General features: G+C 47.3%; 1 long non-coding RNA gene across 2 annotated transcripts in view; it reads left to right on the top strand.

Moving 5' to 3' along the window:
- Positions 1-21,562, top strand: part of LOC119058085 (uncharacterized) — a 66,982-nt gene extending 45,420 nt beyond the window's left edge. The window contains exons 3-4 of one of the 2 annotated variants that reach the window (XR_005084196.2): positions 4,139-4,265; positions 21,426-21,562. This is a non-coding gene — a long non-coding RNA (uncharacterized LOC119058085). Of the gene's footprint in view, positions 1-4,138; positions 4,917-21,425 lie in introns of those variants that run through there. The other variant, XR_005084195.2, reaches the window with a different exon arrangement.
- Positions 21,563-22,446: the final 884 nt, after the last annotated feature.

The following is a 22,446-nucleotide window of genomic DNA, read 5'->3' as shown; positions in this document are numbered from 1 at the left end:
TTTTTCTGTAGTAAAATTTTGAGCAAAGCTAGATAGTCTATTACAAGGCTATCATTGATTGTTTCAATCCCTTAAAATTGACCCTTGATGAATGTTGCTGAAATATTTCACCCTTGAACTTATGGGGTGAGTAATTAAAGGTCTGGCACTGCTACACAGGCCATCATTCCATAAATGTTTGTGAGGAGTGGTTGCTCTGAAATTTTGCATAAAAAAAAACTAGACAGGTTGTTGATATAAGTTAGCATTACTTTGGCAGATGGCATTTACTGTTCCATTATATTTATTTCTACTAGGGTTTAGTTTTCAGGATTTTTATAACAATATTTTAGTAGATTTTAGTTTTTTTAGAGATGAGTTTTAGAAAGCTCTTGTTAAACTGGAAAGTTAATACTATGAGCAAATGATAAACGATATCACATATTGAGACAATTACAAATCAAAGCCTTATGTTAAGTGATGATTTTAATTCTAGATTTTCACTTTCAATTTTCTAAAACTACATATTTTTTCCTACATAAATCATTAGTATTTGTCTAGGTACACAAAATAAGAAAATCAGCCATTTCAGATGATACCAAAGCTTTTCCAAGTTTTTAGAATACTGGGATTTAAGCTGCATGTGCCGGGCTGTCTCCAGACACTGCTTTAGAACTAAGCAATTCGGTTTTCAAAGTGTTCTCAGCATATGCTCCTGATAACTTTCCGAAACAAGTAATGAATGGCACAGTATGTTAGAACACACTTTAATAAATCAATGTCCTAAAACTGATGGTTCTTAGTTTCCTATTTTCATTTTCATTTTCAAACCAGTTTTCTTTGCTTTAGCCTTCACTATGAAGCACTATTCACTCAAATCTTAGCTTTTTCTTTTTTAATTTGTAGGCACGACACAATTTTTTTAAATAAAGAAAGCCATTATTTGACTACTGAAATTTTATCACTTATTTTCAGGAAATGACAATTTATAGTATAAAGGTTTAGAACATGGAATTTTTGTATCTTCAGCCCTTGGAATGCAATGAATTGGCCTAGAGCCCTCACCGCCTCTTTAATCCCCTGCCTCCTTCCTCTTTCTTCCTCCTCATCTACCTGCATGACCAACTCATACCCTTTCCTGCCACACACGGTCTCATTATTCTTTAGTCCCTAAAACTCTCTCTCTCTCTCTGAGGTGGACCCCCTACCTACGGTGCTCCCACAACACCGGCAGACCCACGCTGGTTCCCGAGCCTTAGACCAATCCAACCTTTGGTGACTAGTTCTATGTCTTCCTCCAGCCCCCTTCCCCGCCCACATGGCTCTGCTCTCAGCAGCCACATCGCATGCTCTTTCTTTTTTTTCCTGGCTGACACCAAAGAGGACTCCCTAAGTGGCTTGTCAAATAAACCCAGATACAGCAAAGGGAATTGCTCACAGCGTAAACCGAGAAAGAGGAGGAACTTTCATTAACATCATAGACAAGGAAAGGAGTTGACAGGCAGCAGTAAGTTTATGGAGCATGCTTCCAGTTGTCTTTGAAAAGTCCTGCCTTCCACTCCTGCAATGCCCACCCCTCAGGCATTCCTACATCATTTGCTGTTACCAGCCATGCATATATTTTTCTAATTCCTACTTCAAACTCCACCTCACCAACAGGTGCCTTTTTGTGAAATCAGGATCAAATACACATGTGGCTGTTATTCAGCTGCTTTGAGAGTGTGGTGAAGGGCACAAGGGACCCTCCGGCCAGGCCGTCCCCGGCGATTCTCAGTGAGGCTCTGTGTGCATCCAGACCCTCCCTTTGTTTGAGATCCAGCACGTGACTCCTGCGGATGACTGACAAGGGCAGACTTGTAACTGTGTTATTTCAGGAGGATAATAACCAGCCATCATAAATTCCTTTTTTAATAGTTTATTGCAGGTTGTAGGTTATTGACAATGACTTTATTTTACAGCACGAAGGAAAACAGTTCCTTGTGGCTGCTAGCTTCTAAAACCACTTTAAGCCTTTTTAGTGCCCTCAGAGAAAAGCTAGTCTTTCATGAAATGAATCATAAATAGCTGAGGGAAGGCAACCACTGTTAAATAGGAAGAGAGAGGAAGGGCAGAGAAAAAGAAATATCTGTTTGAGATACAAAAGAAATGTTCTAGGAGCCACTCCCATGAAAATAAAAATTGCAATCCAACTTTAAGGGCCATCCTTCTACATCTTACTTTCTTTTTTAATTTTTTTTAATTTTAATTGTTGTTCAAGTAAGTTTTCTGTCTTTTGTTCCCATCCCAGCCCAGCCACCCAGCCCTCCCCCTCCCTCCCATTTCCACCCCCCTAGTTTTTGTCCATGTGTCCTTTATACTTGTTCCTGTAAACCCTTCCCCTTTTCCCCTGAAATTCCCTCTACATCTTACTTTCTTGAGGTGACAAATGAAATTGAACAAAGAACTATCTAAAAGCCTTAACCATAACTATGTAGAGGAATAAAAATGAATTAGGAAGAGGCTTATTCCACGATCAGAAAAAGGAACTCCGGGTTTCATTTCACTTCTTGTTCTGTTGGAGGCACACCACTTCAATACTAATTCCTTGCATCAAAAATCTCATATTTTGTTAGGATTTCTACATCTTGACTGCAAATGATGCTGCAAGAGATCTTCATCACTGTCAGTTCCTCTGCTCTCAGACCACACACCAGTGCCCATGCCAAAAATGGCCACGATGAAATAGAGAAGAATGTTATGGATATTTAGTTAGAGGACAGAGTTTATAAGCACCTATGCATCTATTTTTATTTTCCTTTAAAAATGGGAAAAAAAGTTTAGTGAACAAATATTTAAGCCCTAAAATATCTTTTTAAAAAGTAATTCTTATAAAGCACGCAGAAAGTTGAAACCCTGCAAGTCAGGTAGATAGGTGACTAATCGTATTTTTGATATATCTCTCTGCCTGGTCATTAACTTTAAATGTCATATAAGAATTTGTAATCCACAGTAAATTATTTCATAGAAATAATTTAAGAGAGCAGCTGACTAATGTGAAACATTCTACTTTCCACCAGCGGTTGGCTGCCAAACATTGTTAAAAAAAAGGGAGAGAGAAAAGGAAAGAGAAAGGTTCCAGATATAAGTTGACATAAATTATAGAGACTATAAATTTCTAATGATCAAGTGGTGGTTAGAGATTATTATGTTTAGAAGGTACGGAAAAAACATATTAAACACCATGAAGTCTCTCCAAGTTCCATTTTATACATTAGCAAACTGGATTTTAAAAAATCCCCTCAAAGCCTTTTAACTTCTTTGTTTAATGCCCTAGACTCAATGTCGTACATTTCACTGTAATAAAGTTCATTGAGTGTAAAGGGGGGGATCATATTTTAATGGTCAGAAAGGCTGCCTGTGCTCTGTTTTTAAATTGTAAATTAGAAAATTTAGCTGTTAAACTAAAACTTTTAACTCTTTTCAAATGTTTCTCTCAGGGTATCCGTGTTTACAGCAAAAATCAGAATAACTCAAAGTGATAATTCTCCAAATAAAAGTTATAATGCGTCCCTCCCCACCTTTCTGCAAAGCTGAAACCCTCTGAGTGGGAATAGTGTCCGGGTTGTAAAAGGCAGCAGCACGTGAGTGAGACTGGGCAGAATCGGCCTGACGGGGAGTCGGAGGCCAGGCGCAGGGATGCGCAGCCGCCCAAACGGCAGCACCGTTCACGTAGAGATCCATAGTTCGGGGAATTACTTTTCGTTTAGAGGATTTACTGCAAAGCGTGGGGCGGGGATAGTAAGTCTGGTTGAGAACATTAATTTTCTCCTTTAAAGATTCATTTCAAATCTTTACTCTTTCCTTCAAGGTGTGACTCCAAAGAAAGACATTTATGTCAAAGAAGGTTAGGGCCCTAATTCTGTGCACTGCCTTTTAAGCGCATTCTAGAGGCCTACGAGACATCATATAAACTGTAGACTGCAGCATCCTACCACCCCAGTACTTAACATCTGTGCACCAGCTTCTTGGGAGCAGAAGTGGAGACATGTGCATTTTAACATATTCCAAGAATATAGTCACAGGGGAAAATCTACCTTTCACCATATATGGCCATCGTGCAATTCTATCCAAGAACTCAACGCAGATATTTATGTAGTCTCCTCACCCGCTCTCTCCCCAGGTTGGCGGAGGTTTAAAGGAATACTTTGGGGAGGCCCCTGCAAAGTCTGTCTTCTCGGATATGAATGGCGCTGATGGAAAAAGCGGAAATGCTTTTCTGAGCGTGAACTGGACTGTCACTGTGTGGGGTATGTCAGAGGGCTTTTTATCAATCTTTCAAAAAGTGCCTATAGCGAGAAATATTTGCAGTTATCCTAGATACTAAACTTTTTGTTTGTGCCAGGGTTTTTTGGGGGGGGATTTAAACAAATTTTTTGTAAGTTGAGATCTTGACCCATTCCTTTGGGGACTATCTCCACATGCACTAGGATTCTAGTGATGAAAAAGAAGATCAGTGGGATAAAGTGATACTTTTTAAGGGAATTTAAGTGGCCTGGGGAAACTGTCCAACACGGCTGTATTAAACCCTGCTGATCACTATGGAGGGGGAACACAACTGACAGGCAGAATTGCGGGGTAAGGCAGGGGAAGGGGGGTGGGAAAATGGAGACAACTGTATTCGAATGTCAGTAAAAAGCATGCTGTTTATATTTTAGCATCTTTGTGATTGTACACTGAATAAGATGTCTATTGAGGGTTTGGGGTGTACAAAAAGACCACGGTCAAATATCTAAGGTATTCAGGAACCCCAGTTTGGGAACCACCATGTCCATTAGATCCTTTGTTCTCTTAATTTCTCCTTCTTTCCATCTTTCACTGCAAAAAACCTGCAATATTTATTTTTGAGTAATCTAGTTACCAAAACAGTATTTTAGTTCTCTGACCAGGGGATAATATATTTGATATTAAGATTGTCCTAGAAATTCTAAGACACATGATCTTGTTCACCGATCTCATGATCTCATGACCATATCAAGATTTGTAGAATCTTAACTGTAAATCTTATAATCAATGTATTAATTAAAAAAACAATAATTATTGCTAGTAAAAAAAAGACACTTAAAAATTTTTTATAAATATAATGTACACAATTCATGTCAAACTAGCATGCCTGTTGTAGCAGTCGCTTGAAGGACACGTGGCCAGCGTGCTCGAGCAGTCTGGTAAGAAACGACCGTGATGCCTGGTCACGGTCGGAGATGGAACGGCACAAGGAGCAGGGGTCCGGAGGCCTGGGTGCCGGCTCCGCTCTGCTCTTACCAGCTCTCTGACTGTGTCTGTCCCTTGTCAGAAAGACGTGGGGACGATCATATCCATCCTTCTTACCTCACTGTTGTTCTGACGACTCAGTAAGAGAACATATAATAGTGTTCCGAGAGCTGCAGACGCCACAGACCCACAAGGTACTATTATTATCAGATTTTTAATCATCCTGCAATAGTTGGGTGCCGTGTTCATGTCAGTGCTAATGCAGGGCTCTCACGGGCAAGAGAATAATGAAAAGGATGCCACTGCCTCACTCCAGCTCTCTGGAAGGAGCCCTCCAGACCCTCAGACCCCGCGCCCCCTCTCTCAGCATTGCCCACCGTGTCCGCGGCCCTCACCAGGAGGAGGGTCAGCACACATGTGCTCACGGGGGGGGGTGCGACTCCATGGACCACCCTCTACCTGCGGGTCTCCCACACATGCTGATAATACCAGCTCCTCTAACACCTCTGGGATCCGAACACACCTTTGGAGAACGGAAGTTTCAAGTGGCGGGCTCTGTCTGGCCTGTTCTCCGGCAATGCAACAGTGGTGCATTAACTGCTTTTCTACTCAGGTCACCCTTCCTGCAAAACATGTTTAAAACGCGTTCAGTACATTGTTACATTGGAGTGGTTTTAGACACCCTGGGGAGGGGGGTCAGGGGAAGGCCTTAAAAATGTTAATTAACTGGAGTGTAGAGCTTAACATTCTGGATTCCAAGATGGTATTTAAGCCTATTTAGATTTTCTCCAAATTCTCTAAGGCTAATGTAACTTCTAAATGTTCCTAGTAATCTCTAATTATTTGTGGAAATGGTAGATGTGAGAAGACCAGATTAAACCCACAGATAATCCCCAAATCCCATTTTAGCCAACAGCACAGCTCTTTTCCCACCACCCTGAGCCCCGGAAGGACTAAGACGAGCAAGGCCTACTGGAGTCCCCAGCTCCCTGTTCTCTTGCCCCCTCTCTGGTGGAGATGTTATGAAGGGGCCGAAGTGCCAGAAACAAAGCCCTAAAGGAAGGTGGAAAGTCGGGGGCCTGGGCCACTGCCAAGCTGGAAGAGCAGACACCCAGAACCGAAGCCACTGGAGTCCTAGCATAGAGGAGTGGCCCGCATGTGCGTGCCTCGGGGCCCTGGGCCACGCGTTCAGCAGCAGCCGCACCCTCAGATCCCTGCGGGCTGCCCAGCCGTGTGTTCATCCGAGATGGGCAAGGCCACGCGGTCAGCTGCGGCCGCCTCTCCCAGCTCACGACTCCAAGGACCCGGCCGGGACGATCCAAGCACTCTCCTCAGTCACACACGGTGTCCTTCACAGGACGAGGACAGGAAGAGGGAGACCAGGACTTTATGTGGAGGCCTGCGTGACCAGTCCCCAGGTCGTTTTCCCCTGGGGAAAGGGGAAAACGTGTTGTATTGTATTGTTTCCCCGTCTTGGTGCTTTTCGGTTTTTCTGACTTGACGGTTTATTTACATCCGAACAGAAATGGTTCCCAGTTCTTTTGAACCCAATCTAGTTTTAATGACCCTAAAATTTTTACATGCTCCATAAGGCTTTTGAAATTTCAAAATAAATATTATCAGGGAAACAAGTTGATGCGAACCATTTTATAATACAGTTTTTCAACAGATGAAAATGTTTTATTAGACGATTTCCTATCTACTCTTGGTAGAACACCCACGGAGAAGCAGTTTGGGTTTCGGTGGGCTGATCGCTTCTCTCCGCCCGCTTCCCCCCTACTCCGTTCCTGGGCCATCCATGTTAGAGCTCCCTGGACTAGAATTGATAACCAACTTTGTTCAAATGCGTAAGGAATTAAACATGGAAGTAGAAGGAGAAGGAGAAACGGAGATGACCTGATGAAGGGGACTCCGCACAACTTCTTGAGGAGGAAGGATGGAAATGTGCGCCAGTCTGTCCTGAGAGAGACTTGGTGTGGAGGGGCCGCGGTGGGAGAAAACCGAAAAGGAACGGCGTCCAGCCAGTTAGATTAAAAAGCTGCCTCCTTCAGAATGTAAAGGTTCTGAGTCAGAGAGCTCGGGCTTAACATACTCCACTTACGTTCTAAACTTAGGTCCTTTAGGCTCACAACCCCTTCAGGCCTCGGTATCTGCAAGCACTAGGTCTCCAGATGCTGGGGCGGGGTTCGGACCTGAGGAAAAGGAGGGACGCAGGAGCAGCAGCCCCGGTTCTTCCTAGAGCGGCCTTCCCCGGAGGCCGCAGTGACTGTCCCCAGGTTCTCGGGGCCGCGGAGCTGCTCGACTGGCACACCCCCCTCGCTCAGGAGTCCTCGCGGGCACGGGACGCAGCGGCGGGGTTTGGTCACTTTCAGGACTCCGGTCCTCCAGTCACAGGGGACGTCAGAGCCGGGAGCCCAGAAAGGTGTCTTGGGCCAACCTGCGTGGATCCCGACGACCCCCCCCCCCCCGCCCTCCTCCCATCCAGGACCCCGGCCCTAGGCCGCCCTCCGGGTGCACCAGGCTCCAGAGCCTTCGGTCCTTGCCAGAGCCTTCAGTCCTTCTCTCCTGCCCTCCTGCGGCCACTGGGGAGAAAACAGCACCGCTGCTCGTCTATCCCGGCTACCCAGGGCCACTGCTGCTGCCACCAAGATCGTGGGCACTTGGGCTGCACGTGGGTGCACAGCGCTTGGGCAGGATCGGAAAGGCTTGGCTCGGTGGGGAACGGTGGTGATTCTCTGCGGCACCGAGGCCCCCTGGGATCTTCGAGAACTTTCAAGCAAGTGTGCACCATCCCCTCTACCCGCCCATCTAAGGCTGTTTACCCAGAGCAGTGAAAACATTTTGGGAAACCCTTTCCAACGCCGGTGCTAGCGGCTGTATGGACAATAACCTGGTGATCTACTAAGGGAGGGCCTTGGATCTGCAGTCTGGAGGTAGGAGGTGGGGGCCTGGGGTCGCAGCCTGCGGTCTAAGGTGGCATGAATGGCAGCGTAGTCACTACCTTTGCAAAGCGGTGCTGAAATGTTTATTTCATTTTAATCCCCTTCCCACCCCCCTGCACTGCCTCTACTAGCCCAGGGGCAGTTACAAATGACTTCCACATCCTGGTAGTACGTGGGGGCCTGGCCTTTCCCTCAGCCAACCCAGCCAGCAAGGTTTCTGCTGCCAGAAAATGTGTTTCCCATCCAACTCTTCTTGCACAAGGACAAAATGTAATGTGTCTAAAAATGGCGAACTTCCTGTAGGCTTCCCTCACCCAACCCAGTTGCCCACTTAGGAATAAGACTAGTGTGACAGGGATCAGCTGGAAACCTGTTTTCCTTTGTACATCCCAGATTTCTGCTGTTTCAGTGTCCCATGTCAGGTGAAATTATTCATGAGGCTCTGAAGACAGTTGATAAGTCTTACTCCTTCCCCTTAGAAATTCCAAGTGTATTTAAATCACTCCCCGGTTGCTGCAGAGGGTCTGTGTTTTATGGGATTTCTCCAGTGGGCTTTGATTATTCTCTTACCAAATCTGTTTCTCAGCTTCAGGCTCCTGAATAAATTACGCGCCCCTTCTCTCAGCTGCCACTCCTCCACCCTGCTCCAGTGTGAGCAGCGGAGATGCCCCTGGACAACAGCTTGGAATGGAAGCTCTGGGACACATCTGTCACCAGTCCTGGGACGCCCATATGCCACTTGCTTGACTGAGAGATTATGAATGTCTAAGGCAATAGCCAGGGAATTGGGGTGCCTGGACCTTACTCTGTGTACAGATTTATCCCTTGCTTGCAGGATTGCAGGATCACTTAACTAATGTCACCATATCCTTTCTGGAGCTTGGTTGCCTTGTCAGGAAAAGGTCTGTTAGAATACTCACTTAGAGAACACCTTAACAACCCCCCCCCCCCCCAGGAAATCATCTTGGAGCTTCTTTGAAGATTGCCACTTGCCAGAGGTTGGAGTTAATTGATGCCAGGCAGGTCTGTGGTGATGACTGTAGACTTGTATTTATTTTGGTGTTTGCTTGAGGGCTGGGGAGGCTAATGGGAAAACGGCAGCAAAAGCCCCTGAGTGAGCCAGGAGGCATTTGCATTGCCTGCCAAGCTACTTTAAAAAAATCATTGTCATCCAGCCTTCTCGGGGAGCAGGATGGGGCAAGGCTAAGTTGTCCATTCGGATGTCTGCTCTTCCTATGGCCTCACCTAGCAGGCCGCTAAAGTCACTGTTTCCCTCATTCACAGGATGTGTGAAGAGGTGCTCTCCCTGGGAGTTTCGAGAGCAGCCACTTCTGGGGCTGAGATTGGTTGTGTTTCTATGATTCATGTCACCAGGGGCCTCGGCTGCGCAAGGATTCCTGGATGCTCCAGCTGGGCCTTCCCAGGCAAGGACAAGGACCCTGTTATCCTTTTCTTATTTTGAGTTTTACTAAAACAACACCACCAATAACAACAAAAAGTAAAACAAACAAAAAAATCAAAATATACAAAGGCATAGACATCTGGCATGTTTACCAAGCACAGATTTCTTAGCCTAGAATAATTAAAGCCTGTCAGACTTGGCTGATTCCCGCCTCTGGCTGGGCTCGTGGCTTCAGATTCCTTGTCACCCACATCAATGTTGGTCATCAGATGAAGTTAGTTCTCCACACTCTGCTGCCTTGTCTTCTCCAGGGGGGGCCTCCAGCTTGGCTGGACCCCCACTTTTGTGCACCCTCTTCTCCCACCCATGGCCTCTGAGCCTGAGAAAAGCATTTTCCAGGCCAGTGTTAAGGCTCCTTCCTGTGTCTCTGGGCAATCCCAGGGTGTCCCCGAGTGGCATGCAGGGAGGCACAGAGTCCTCACTGGTCACACTCTCCTCTGGGGCAACCAGCCCAGGCCCTGCCCTTCCAGGAGCCTGCCTACTTTGTATTCACTCCTCCCCTCCCCACCCCTTCCCTAGCCAGCCAGCAACCACTGGCTGAAAACCACCTGTTTTGTGTTTTGAAAGCCTGGAAGCACCCCCACCCTCCACCCTCGCAGACCTCCCACTGAGTTCCAGTTTCCTGTGGGCTCCAGATCTGAGTTCTCCACTCCTGTGAAGAACATGGGAGCTTGCTGCATATTCAAGCCTTTTTTTTTTCCTTTCTTTCTTTCTTTTTTTTTTTTTTTTTTTTTAACTGGCTCAGAATGCCAATGATCCTTCTCTCCAGGGAGAAGTGGTCTGGTAACATTCTAAGCCTGATAGCCTTCAGGGGCTGTCCTCAGACTTGTAAGAGGTTAGAGTGCCTGCAAAGTCACAGTCATCTCTGCAGGGCACCATGTCACCGGTTAGTCCCCTCCAATGTGCTAGGAACAGTTTTAAAAGCAAAAAACATGACCCTGCTCAGTCATGTCCTATAAAATCACAATCACAAATAAACAAGTTCACGCACACAGAGAAAGGACTCTACCCAATTGCCTGAGCGGCAGTTTCGGGACATTCTGTCAATGCTAATTTGCTCAACAAATTTTCCAGCCTTCTGCCAGCGTTTGCTACCAGGCCAGCAGGAGCAGGTGGCAAAGGTTGGAGAAAAACTTTGGGGAGATTAAAAAGTTTAAAACTGACAAACAGCTCCCCATGTCACAGGCAGATAATGGCCTTCCAAACACATCCACTCTCGAAACCCCAGAACCTTTGAAATCGTTACCTTAGATAGCAAAATTGGCTTTGAGGGTGGGATTAAGTCAAGGATTCTGAGATGGGGAGGTTGTCCTGGATTGTCTAGGTGGGCCCCATGGAACCACAGGGGCCTTTATAAAACAAGGGTCCTTTTCCTAATGAAAGAGGGTGGCGAGGCAGTCAGAGAAAGATGTGAAGAGATAACTGAGGGCTTTGAAGGTGGAGGAAGAGGCCGAGAGCCGCAGAATGCTGGAAGCCTCGGGCAGATGGACGGGCAAGTGGGCGGACCCTCCCTAGAGCCTCCGGAAGGGACAGAGCCCTGCTGACACCTGGATTTTAGCCCAGTGCCCCGTTTCAGATTGGGGACCTGCAGAACTGGAAGTTTAAAGTTTTGCATTCTTCAAGCCACTAAATTTGTGGTATTTTGTTGCAATGGCAACAGGAAATCAGTGCTCTCCATTAACTTAACTGTTTATGTGCCTTGAGATTTGATGGGAACGCCCTGAAACGACATGAAGAAGAAGAGCTCATCCCCATTCATTTTTTGGATCTCTCATTGGTCAAATTCTGTCCTTTACCTGAGACATGTAGAAGCTTGCTGCCACTGTGGGTACTGGTCTGGATGTGCCAGCTCCAGTGGTCAGTAACCATGATGGGTGCACCAGTGCTCCGCTCAGAACAGCACGGAGAAACCTTGTTCACAGGACACTGTGGGGCTGAGAAGGTACATCAAGCCTCTCCTTGTGGAAGTGTGTATTAGGGTGACCAGCCATCGTAGTTTGCTGAAGACTTTGGGGAAAGGGGGGCTCCTGGATGTGAGAGTTTTAGGGCTGACGTCAGGCACTTGGACAGGCCCCTGGGAGTCTGAGGTCCACAGAGTGAACTCTCATGGTTGGGCGGTAGCACTCTGGCCTCAGAGGAGGGGTGCATTGCAGGTGCGTGTGCATGAGCATGTGCAGGGATGTGCGAGAGTTCTGTGCATGAGTATGTGAGAGTGTGAGTGTGTGTGATCGTGTGGGTGTTCTGGGGAAAGCCCATCTCTCCAGCCCAGAATGGCCCCACTGCCCCGGCCTCTGAACCATCTGAGAGCTGGCCTGCATCTTGCCGGAGAGCCGCCCAGAGGAAAATCTACCCTGAATGGCTTAGTGAGCTCAGGGTTTGAACTGGCACATTTATTTTGCTCTATGACAGTGTAATTAGCCTTTTCTCTTGTGAGGAATGAAAGGGCAGTGTGCTTTCTGACAGCTGGGGGAGCTGCCTTCCTGCCCGGGTAAATCTCGTCTCCCCGCCCGCTGATACCGTTACACCTGTTCAAACAAGGACCAGAATAGGTATTTATTTGAAGTTCAAGAGGGCATGTGAGCCACGGCCTAAATATAGGCCTGGATATAATTATAAAGATACTCAATTCTTTGTTCTGAAAGATTTTTGTGGTCCGCTGTTCCTACAGAGGCTTGGGCAGTTTCCTTAACCAGGCAGACCTGGAGAATGAGTGCAGGCAGGGGTGAGAACACCCCGAGGGTTGCGAGGGGCGGAGCAGGAGGCTGGGAGCACTGAGCCATGCTCGGGGCAATGACTCCCGGGACCGACGGGGGAGAGGCTGGATAAAGATGCAGACCTCCAGGCCCCCTCCTGGAGATTGTTACTCTTTGGTCTTAGAATGGAAACCAGAAACCGGTATTCTTAAAGCTCCCCAGGTCATTTTGATGATTACCCCTGACCTAAGGTGTGGGGGTGGGAGACTTTCCTTTGAGGCATTTCGGGACCAGGGCAGGGATACTACCGATGGCCGAGGGGAGCACCGCTCCCACGCGGCTGCCCGTTGTCATTGTTCTCATTTTCCAGAGGAGGCAGCAGAGACCTTCCGCCCATTTCTCTGCTGTCTCCTGAAGCACGCCAGGGCAAGCGTTCACCGTGCTCTGGAGACCACAGGCCCTTTTGAGACTCTGACAAGATCTATAAACCCTCTCACCATAAAACTGCACCTGCGCGTAAGATCTTGCGTGATTTCAGAGGCTTCATGGAGCACCCCGAAGCACTCCCAAGGATCTCTGGTGAAGAATGTTCTGAAGGACATTCCCTAAGGGGAGCCCACAGATAGGCATCTTAAAGCAGGATCCTCAGCAGCCTGTGGAAGGGCTTCCGGGGCCCTCGCTGTGAGGTTTCCAGGCCTTCAAGTCACACTGGGGATGCTGTGGGTACCAGAAGTGAGGATGAGACACAGGCTCTGCTTCTAGGTTAGTGGAAGAGACACGCATGCATGGGCAGAAAGAGAATACAAAGTTCAAGGCAGTTGAGGGCAAGCCCAAACAAGGGCAGACACTGTGCTGCAGCTCGGTGAGGCGCAGGGGCTGCGGCAGGGCTGAGAGGTTGGCCAGTGAGGCTGAGCCATGGAGGAGCCTGGGCCGTGCTCAGCAGGAAGGAGCGGACTCTGGGCAGGGGGAACCTGGTGGTGCTTCTGGGGAGGAGAAGAGAAAGCCACACCCAGAGCAGAGACAAGGAAAGCCCTGACTCAGGCTATTAAAAAAAAAAGAATTTTGTGTGCTAGGAAATGAATAACCCCCCACTACAAAAAAGTGGGGGGGGGGTAAGGATAAGAGAAAGAAATGCTCAAGAAAGTGACAATCTTTGTGGTCGTTTGAAAATACATTTACATTGGTTTACACTAAACAATGAAATAATTTTGACACAAAACATAATGTTACAGAGTTTTACTGTTCACAGAAATTGCAGAATTTATTAAAAATGGACTTAAGTTCCCCACAGACAGTGTGGCCCAGCAAGAGGTCCTAAGATAAAGTTGCCTGGGAAGCCGACAGTTTATCCCTGGGACTGACTGCATCACCCCATTTGCAAATTTTGTCAGAAGTCTAAATTTGGGTTCTTGGTGAAAATGGGGGTTGAAGCCGAATGGCCCTCCTGCCCACCCTCCCACCTTTCCTCTCCTCCACCCAGTGCTACACACTGTGGCAATGTGGCTGAATGTATGCAGGGGAAAGGGGCGGGGGCTGGGAATAGTTGTATTACCTGTAGTTTGGATGGACCAGGGAAGGCTCTCGGGCCCCACTGAGTTTCCTGCTTTGTCCTGTAGGGGGAGCCGCTGCAATTTTGAGGGAAGTACTGGAGTCCCAGCAGGGGAGATGGGGAGTGGACAGAGGACTCTGGGGTGTGGAAGAAACTGGAGGCTGGAAGACTGGCCCCAAAACAGTTGCAGGGCTCGGGGGTGGGTGTCAGAGGCGAGGAAAGCCTGGACAAGGGCCGGGGAAGAGCAGATTCCAAGCCGGGAGGATTATCCCTACAGGCCCAGGGGAGAGAGAGGAGACTAAGAGGAACCCTGGTTTTGCCTGAGGGCGACTAGGCCATGGAAGGCTCCACGGACAGAACCAGGATTTGCAGGGTCTGAAAGGTGAAGTTCTGCCTTCATCCTACCTCTGGTGGGCAGCAGGCAGGCTCGGCACATGGCACGTAGGGCATCTCAATTGGGCTTCCTCCCAGTAGTCCTGGCAGTTCCTTAAAACACAAACGCTGAAGGCAGGACCTTCTGCTCGCCTGACACTGTGTTCCCTGGGGGATGTTCCAATTCTGGGGCCTCCTGCTTTTTCCAGCTGTGCCCAGGACATGGCACCATAGTGTAAGACTTGGGTTCTTTAAATAGACAGGGGACCTCAGCAACTCCCGGGCAGGGAGGGTGCCTTGCAGATATATGCAGAATGTTTCATAACACTTAGACATATGAAAATGGGTAATAAAAACAAAGCCAAGAGTGACCCTGTGCCATTAGGTGGAGGAAGAAACAGGGAAATGTGTTGGCGGGGATGAAACGTTACTCTTTAGGGACAGCGGTGGAGCCCATGTGGAAGCGGAAGGCAGTGTGGAGTGGGACGCCTGTCCCCGCAGGGGCCCATTCGCTGTGCGTTCCAGAAATGCACATTGCTACTGTCTGGGATTTAGGCAAATAAAGTAGTTTCCTGCTTCTGAATGTAATTTCTTTGCATAACAATGAGCTTATTAAACAGACCCAGAAAGTATTACAAGATCACTTAACCCATTAAAAAAAAACAATTAAGAACATGCTGCAAACCTGATTCCGAATGTTCAGACAAAGCCACAGATGACTCCTTTGAAAGAATAGTAATGACATAAACATGCATTTAGTTCTCTTCTCATTTAAAAGGACTCCTTGTAGTTGGACAGGAATATGTTACTGGTTCTAGCTAAAAAAATGCAAGTAGAAATGTCCCCATCACTTCTGGGCTGAGGCAGTGAGTTCCCTGTGTGATCCTCCAGTTTCCCTCTTTGCCAGTGACAGGGGTGGGGGTGGGGGGTGGGGGTGGGAGGGTGGGGGGTGTTGGGGAGCCTTGCACTGAGACTGACTGTGGGGACACAGAATGAACACAGTCCATCTGCATTGCTACTTGGAGCACGGCCGTCTGATGGTCACCTGGCTGTGTGCTGGACTTCCCATGAGTGAAAAATTCATGTTTGTTGTGTTAAGCCCTTGAAACTCAAGGGTTGTTTGTTCTTGCAGTAAAACCTGGACTACCCTAACATACTCTTAATTTTCTGACCTTGTACAGGCAATTTACTAAATCCTCACATTCTTCAACAGAGAGGATAAATGGTGCTTTAAAAAAGCCTTTCCCCACAGTCTCTGTGTGAGCTCTTTCTTCTGCAGCCCAGAGGTTGCGTGATGACATGGGGCCATGCATTTGTGTTCATCAGAACTGGTCTTCTATTCCCTATCCCTCCTCCCCACTTCTTCTTTTAGAGAAAAATTTAAAACACAAAGCAAGACAAAAATAAAAAACACCCCAGTTCCCACCACCCAGAATTCAGTCATTAAAATTCTGTCACATTTGGTTTAGATCTTTTTTATGGAGGAAATAAAGCAATGCAGTCACAGCTGGAACGGGAGCCCCGCTCCCAGCATGCTCTTTGTCCCTGCGCCACACACGGCCCCGCCTTCGGGCCCCGGGGTTGCGGCTGATGTGGATGTGGGGAGCTTCTGCTGAGTCCTCCTTACGTTTTTACTATATATATATAGTAAAATATATATATATAGTAAAATTAGCCCATTCAGGAGGGCTCCGCCTTCGTGACCTAATGTCCTCCCAAAGTCCCCACCTCCTGACACCACAGCCTTGGGGATGAGAGGCAAACAGACGAGTTTGGTGCAGACAGAATCGTTCAGACCAGGCACGTGTCGACAGAAAATCGGATACTACCAGGTGGTATATTCACAAAATAAACTATGAACAGCGACACTAAAATGTCTCACTGTCAAATCTCAAAATACAATTCTGAATCAAAAAATCAAGTTCAGATGTGTCTATTAAAATGCAACACATGAAATTGGAATATATATAAATAATATCAAAACACAAAAAGGACTCAGCGGAAGCACCCTGCATTTTGTATCGCAGTCCCCCAGGGCAGGAAGCCGGATCCTGTAAGAGGGTCCTGACTTCTCCCAGACCTCAGGAGGGCAAGTGAGGGCCCGGGAACAAGGGAGGCAGAGATTTCTGGCTGGGCGGCTGCCAAGTCTGTGGTCGGTGGGAAGGAGAGCTGTGGGGCCCTCTCGGAACTCTCCGGAGCGCCCAAAAGACAGGTGCCGAGGACCAGCGCTGGCTGTAGCTTTGCGCAGCAGCCGAAGCAGCAGCAGCAAAGAGGAAAAGCAGCAGGCCCGAGGCCTGGGCCTCCCCTCCTGCCCCTGCCTCATTGTTTAGTACCCGTAAGCCCAGCTTTCCTGTAGGCTCCCAGGATGAGGGAGGGAGCACTCTAGTGTTTTTTACATTTAATTTTGAAGAACTAAGGGAATGTGACGTCCCTGGAATTGGATCCGTGGCCTGAAACGCACCATTGACTACATAGGTACGTGACCTGTGCTGTCTGCCACACAGAGACTTCCACTCGAAGAGCCCTGCGCTCGGTGTAACACTTCTCTCACCGCCTCGAAACACTTACTAACTTTTAGACAAGATGCCCCGCTTTTCGTTTTGCACTTATATGCAAATTATGTAGCCGGTCTGCAAAAATGCATGTGTGCTGCTTCCCCGTGTGGCAGAAGTTTCAGGCATCTTATGTCTTCAGGGGGAACACTCACCCGACAGCCGGAATTGTCCATGAGGACGCCCGCGCCTAGGCCAACCCGCCACACCGCTTCCTGCGCGGAGGCCGACGCAGGGCTGTTCCTGCTGATAGGGCGTCTCAACGCTCGTTTGCTGCCAGGACTGGTCACCCACCTCTGCTCCACGACAATAGAGCTAAAAATAAACTTAACATGTATCATTATGAAACGAAATATGAAAACCATGACGGTACATAGAAGGGGTAGCTGGGATGAAAGGGAAGCTGCTGGGGGCCCATTTGGGGGTGGACTTCAATGGGGGAGCTCGCAAGTGCGAGGGAGCCCGGGAAACAGTAACATGTGTGCTTCAGCCTGCTCTCAGTCCCGGACCCTCGCCCAGTGCTGACAGTCTGGAGCGTTTCTCCCTGCAGAGCCCCCTCTCCTTCCTGGGACTTCTATTTGTACAGCTCTTCAGAAGTTACAGATCAGTCTGGAGTTTCTGTGTATGCGTGAACTGCATACTCTGCTATTGAAGCCGTCAGATCCTGGCGTTTGTGATGCGTCTGCTGTTTGTTACCAGGCTCCTGGAGCTTAAAATGACCTATGGAGTAAGGACACTTTTTTCTCTAAGTCCCGAAATTCGTGGTGTTTCAGGCAGAGGCTTCAGGAGGCTCCCTGCAGGTACCCGAATGCATGTGGGTCTTTTTTATGGAAATACACCAGGGAAGAGGGCTTTGGTGTGATGGGTGTGGCCAGGAGCAAGGAGACTGGGGCACAGCCTCCCCCTGCCGCCACCCCCGCAGGCTTCTGCTCAGCCGTCCTCCCTCACTGGAGTCCTCTTTCTCTACAATTAATGCAGAAACCACACCCTGTATCTCTTACAGGTGCTGTTAGTCAACCACCATGCATCTATTTAGACACAGACCTAAGTACTGAGAAGAAAGGTGTATGTGGTCAGTGCCTGCAAGCACATTTCATTAAGAGCTTTCTGTGTTCCGGGCACTGTTCTGGGTGAGTGTGTTTAACCCTGAAAACTACCCAGTGAAGCAGGCACTGTTATTATCTTCTTTTAACATTTGAGAAAAACGAGACACTGAGAAGCCAAAGAAGTCGGCACCAGCCCACAAGTGCTGGAGCCAGAATTCCAGGACAGGCTGAGCCTGCCAGTGTGACCCCACAGGTGCCACTCACCGAGCTGGTGGAAAGAGGAGACTCATTTACAACAAAGTCCTGAGAACAAGGGCACAAGCCGATACCACTGAGAAATGGGATGTCTGTGTAGGCGTGAGGCCGGGAGGCTGCAGCCTGTTGGGGGAAATGGTCAGGTGGACAGGGAAGCCATGGGACCCTGAGCCTCCCAGACAGTGACCAGGTGAGGATGGGACCTCAGGCTCCTCATGTGTAACGCAATGGTTATGAGTGTGCACTGGGTAGGTTTGATTGTATCTCCACAACATGCTAGCTAGCTCGTGAATAATGATAGTGCCGACCTCCTGTATGAGCCCAGTAAATGTCAGCTTTTATTGTTAGTTCTCCTTACCCTCCCCCGCCCCCTTTCTCTCTTTTTCCCTCCTTCCCTTTCCCTCTCCTCCCTCTTCTCTCCCACTCCCAGTCTCTCTCTGTCCCCAGAATCTTATTTGAATACTGTTCTCAACCATCCACTGAAGGTGGTATGGACTGATCAGAGCTCCTCAAACTTTAATATGTATGTGAATGACCTGGGGGCTTATTAAAATGCAGGTTCTGATCAGAAGGTCTTGGCTGGAGCCTGAGATTCTGCATTTCTAACATGTTCCCAGTGATGTCACGATGCTGGTCGGTGGACCATACTTTAGCACCTGAGGGTGAGGATTAGTCAATATCCTTTTAGGACTTCCTGGAGCAAAATGCCCTCAAATGTATTCAGGCAATACCTGCCATGTGGATTCCCTTCTCTCTTGGACAGTATTATGTCATCCTATTCATCAGTAAACATAAACACCTACCTCCGTGTGGATTCTGGGAACTCAGGTCTCTGTTACAAAACAGGACCCCCGCCCTGAAGGAGTTTGTATTCAGCACCTAACCATAGTAACCTAGACAAAACCTATCCTGGATGCTAGATGAGAGCTACAGATGGTGAATGAGAGGGCAAGCCTGCAGGGCATATTTTAAATTCCAAAGAGAACTGACTTCTATATACTTACTTTGAAATGTTGAGGATTAACACATGCTCCAGACGCAGGATTGCAAGAGTAAGTCTTTTAATACGAGAGTCATGCCTCTCTCTACAGAGATATGTTCCCATAGGATGTGGGAGGCTGTGCTGAACTGTTTTCACAGTTGCCAGTGAATCTTCTGCATTCCTCCGTGGGTTGCGGAGGAACCACGCGCTGAAACGTGGAAGGCACCTGGGGCAGGAATTCACAGGCTTGCCGTCACACCATACCACTGTGACCATCACTTCAAGTGAGACATGTTGGTCTTATTTGGTTGCATTTTGTGGGGCTTTTAGCTTCTGCTCCATTCCACTTGAAGATTATTTTTCCTTAGGGAAACAGTGATGTCGGATTGACATGGGTGGGGCTCTGGGCCATGAATAAACATGAGACATTCATCACATAGTGTGTGAATTATTGTTAGGTTAGGAGCTACCAGTTTGTGCAGGCCACCTCTCCCAAGCCCTGCGTTTTGAGTGGAGAGGTCTGGCAGGCTGTGGGTGGCACAGATGGGGAAAGTGTCCATTTAAATAGCTCAAGGGTCTTGGAATACATGTATGGGCCTTGCTGAAACAGGACAGGGTGTGCCCACTGAAGCAGGGGAAAGAAGGAAGAGGAGACTTAACAGGGCACATGGAGACAGGCGATTGAATGTTGGAATGTGTTCTTCAGTGGTTATTGCCCCAGGAAGCAAGAACTTTTTTAAGTGATAAGAAAGTGGGGCCTGAATTGTTCACTCCACTTACAGCTTGTTGGTGTGAGGCCTAATTTCTAGATTTGCCTTTGAGTTATTTTCTTCATGAAAGGCACATCCCTCTCCCTACTGTCCTCTGTTACTTCTTTGCTTCTGCATCCCCACCCAGAGCTGTGACATATGTTTGTGCCGAGTGTCCCCTGGTGCAGCTGCAGGGGAAGCTATTCACATCAAAGTCTATGCGAGTCAGACCGTTAGTTCTTAAACTTGGAATTGGTTCTGTAGATTGGAATCCCTTGGGGGAATTTAAAAATATTTGATGTCTTCATCCCTCCTCTAGAGAGCCTGATTTAATTGTCTGGGCATTAGGCTTTTTCAAGTGGCCCAAGTAATTCTAAAAGAAGACATGTTTGAGAACCACTGAATTAGACTATGCTGTGAATGGTGTCCACTGAGGATGCGTGGCACACAACCTGCCAGCCCCTCACATCAGCCCTGCTCACCCCCACACATGACCTTTAGCGACCTGAAATTGTTAGGAGAGATCGCAGATTAAGTACACACTTCTCTGCCTTTTGAGTCATTTTTTTCTTTAGGGTTGAGCTCGAGGTTGACGAGAATGTAGTTACTGACTCCTGAGCCTTTGAAGGCTCTCTTACACTTCCTGTGTCCTTTTGAGGGATGAGGGAGAGGCAAGGGTCTAATCTTGTTGAAAATTTGGGACTTTTTCAAGCCTTGTTTTGGAGGCTGCCCAACTCTGGTGCTCTGCCCAGAGTGAGCACGCTGTCTTGATCCCCTGGACAAGGGAATGATTTAGACCTTCAGAAGGATCTGGCTCATTTCCCCTGGTGCCTAGGTCATTCCTTGATTATAAATCAGCCACCATTAAGCAGCTGCATTTGACTCTCTCGGGCCGCAAGGGAACTGTGCAGTTTTTACTGAATTAGCAACTTAATTGCATTAAATACAGCTCCAATGCTCCAAAGAAGTTATGGCAACTCCCAAAGGTGTCTGGCTTCCCACACTCCCCCCCACACACACTCCTCTGCCCCAAACTCAGGGAGCAATTTAAAGTCCGGACAATTCAAGCTTATTAAATCACAGCTTCTGGATTAACTTACTTTGTTTTGCACATGTCAGTATCATCAATCCTTCCATATGAATTTAATGTCACTGTTTCTCTAACAACTAATGTCCTTCAAATGGGAAGATGGGGGAGACCAAAAACCCCACCAAACTGAGAGAAATGAGACAAATGTGTGACAAATGCAAGTCTGTGGTGTCGTGGCTCAGTCAAAAGGTTGCCTGTTTTACAACTTAGATGCTCTGTAACTCATTGGTGAGCCCCTGCTGATGAATGCATCTGTCATTCTAAAATTACAAGTTTAGCTTCTTTGGCTGAAAACTCGCATCTAGCATGTATGTTTATACTTGGCATTTCAAAGTTAATATTTTTGGTTCAGCAGAGGAATTCAAAACATACATCTGAAAAGTTCCAAATTCTTGAGTAGATATTTGAATCTAAACCAAAGTGAGGCAGAGAAAGAGAGAACTAATCATGGAAGAGGCTGCTGGTTGCTTAGCCAATGTCTGTTCTACTCTTTTCCCTTTGTAATAGGACAACAGAACCAAAAACAACTACATTTCCCAGGCTTCTTTGCAGCGTGGCACAGCCACAGGACCAAATTCTGCTCAATGAAGTGGAAGTGGAAGCATCACCTGCGACTTCCAGAAAGGTTGTCTTTACAAAATTTGAATCAGGTATGAGGTGTGCCCCTTTTTCCTTGTCTTTTTCTTTTTCCTTCTGCCTTCCAAAATGTAATGAAGTGTCATCAGCCATCTTGGACCATGAGATGGCTTTGAAGAGGAAAGCCAGGTGCCAAATGAAGAGACCAGAAGACAGGGGTCTGGGCCCCTGACGGCAGAGGGAGTGGCCCTGTACTACATTTTTTATATGTGAGAGAAATAAATTTGTCTAAGTTAAAGTTATTTGGGACTTTTAGTTGTATGAAAACAAATCTAATTCTAAATGATATTAATATTAGTAGAAAAGTCATCTCTCAAACTACGCCAGTACATTTTTGCCCATGTTAGTCCATCTGCTAGATGTAGGGGCGTCAAACTCATTTTCACTGCGGGCCACATCAACCTCGTGGTTGCCTTCCAAGGGCCGAATGTAATTTCAACTCCTTAACAATTAAGGAGCAGTTACATTTATAGAGTCTTAAAGTTATTTCAGCCCTTGGATGGCAACTATGAGGCTGATGTGGCCCCCGGTGAATATGAGTTTGAAACCCCTGTGCTAGAGCGAACAGCATAATTTGGAAAAAAAATGTACATAACTATTTCTTGTGTTCAGCAAGGTTAAGGAACTTGCTAAAGTCACCCAGCTAATACGTGACAGAGCCGGCACGCTAATTCAGCCGATACTTTTACTTGATCTTGTTTTCCCAAGAAGGGGAGCATGAGTTAATGGCTACAGCACTGTGGCATTTGCAGTATTTAATCAGCAATATATTTTTTTTTTAATCCTCACCTGAAGGTATATTTTTAATTGATTTTAGAGAGAGGAAATGAGAGAGAGAAACACTGATCGGCTGCCTCCTGTATGTACCCCGACTGAGGATCAAACCCACAAC

This window comes from Artibeus jamaicensis, unplaced genomic scaffold (genome assembly GCF_021234435.1).
Source record: "Artibeus jamaicensis isolate MK-2021 breed Jamaican fruit bat unplaced genomic scaffold, CSHL_Jam_final scaffold_369, whole genome shotgun sequence".
NCBI classification, from domain to species: Eukaryota; Metazoa; Chordata; class Mammalia; order Chiroptera; family Phyllostomidae; genus Artibeus; species Artibeus jamaicensis.
This window is presented reverse-complemented; position numbering and strand designations above follow the sequence as displayed.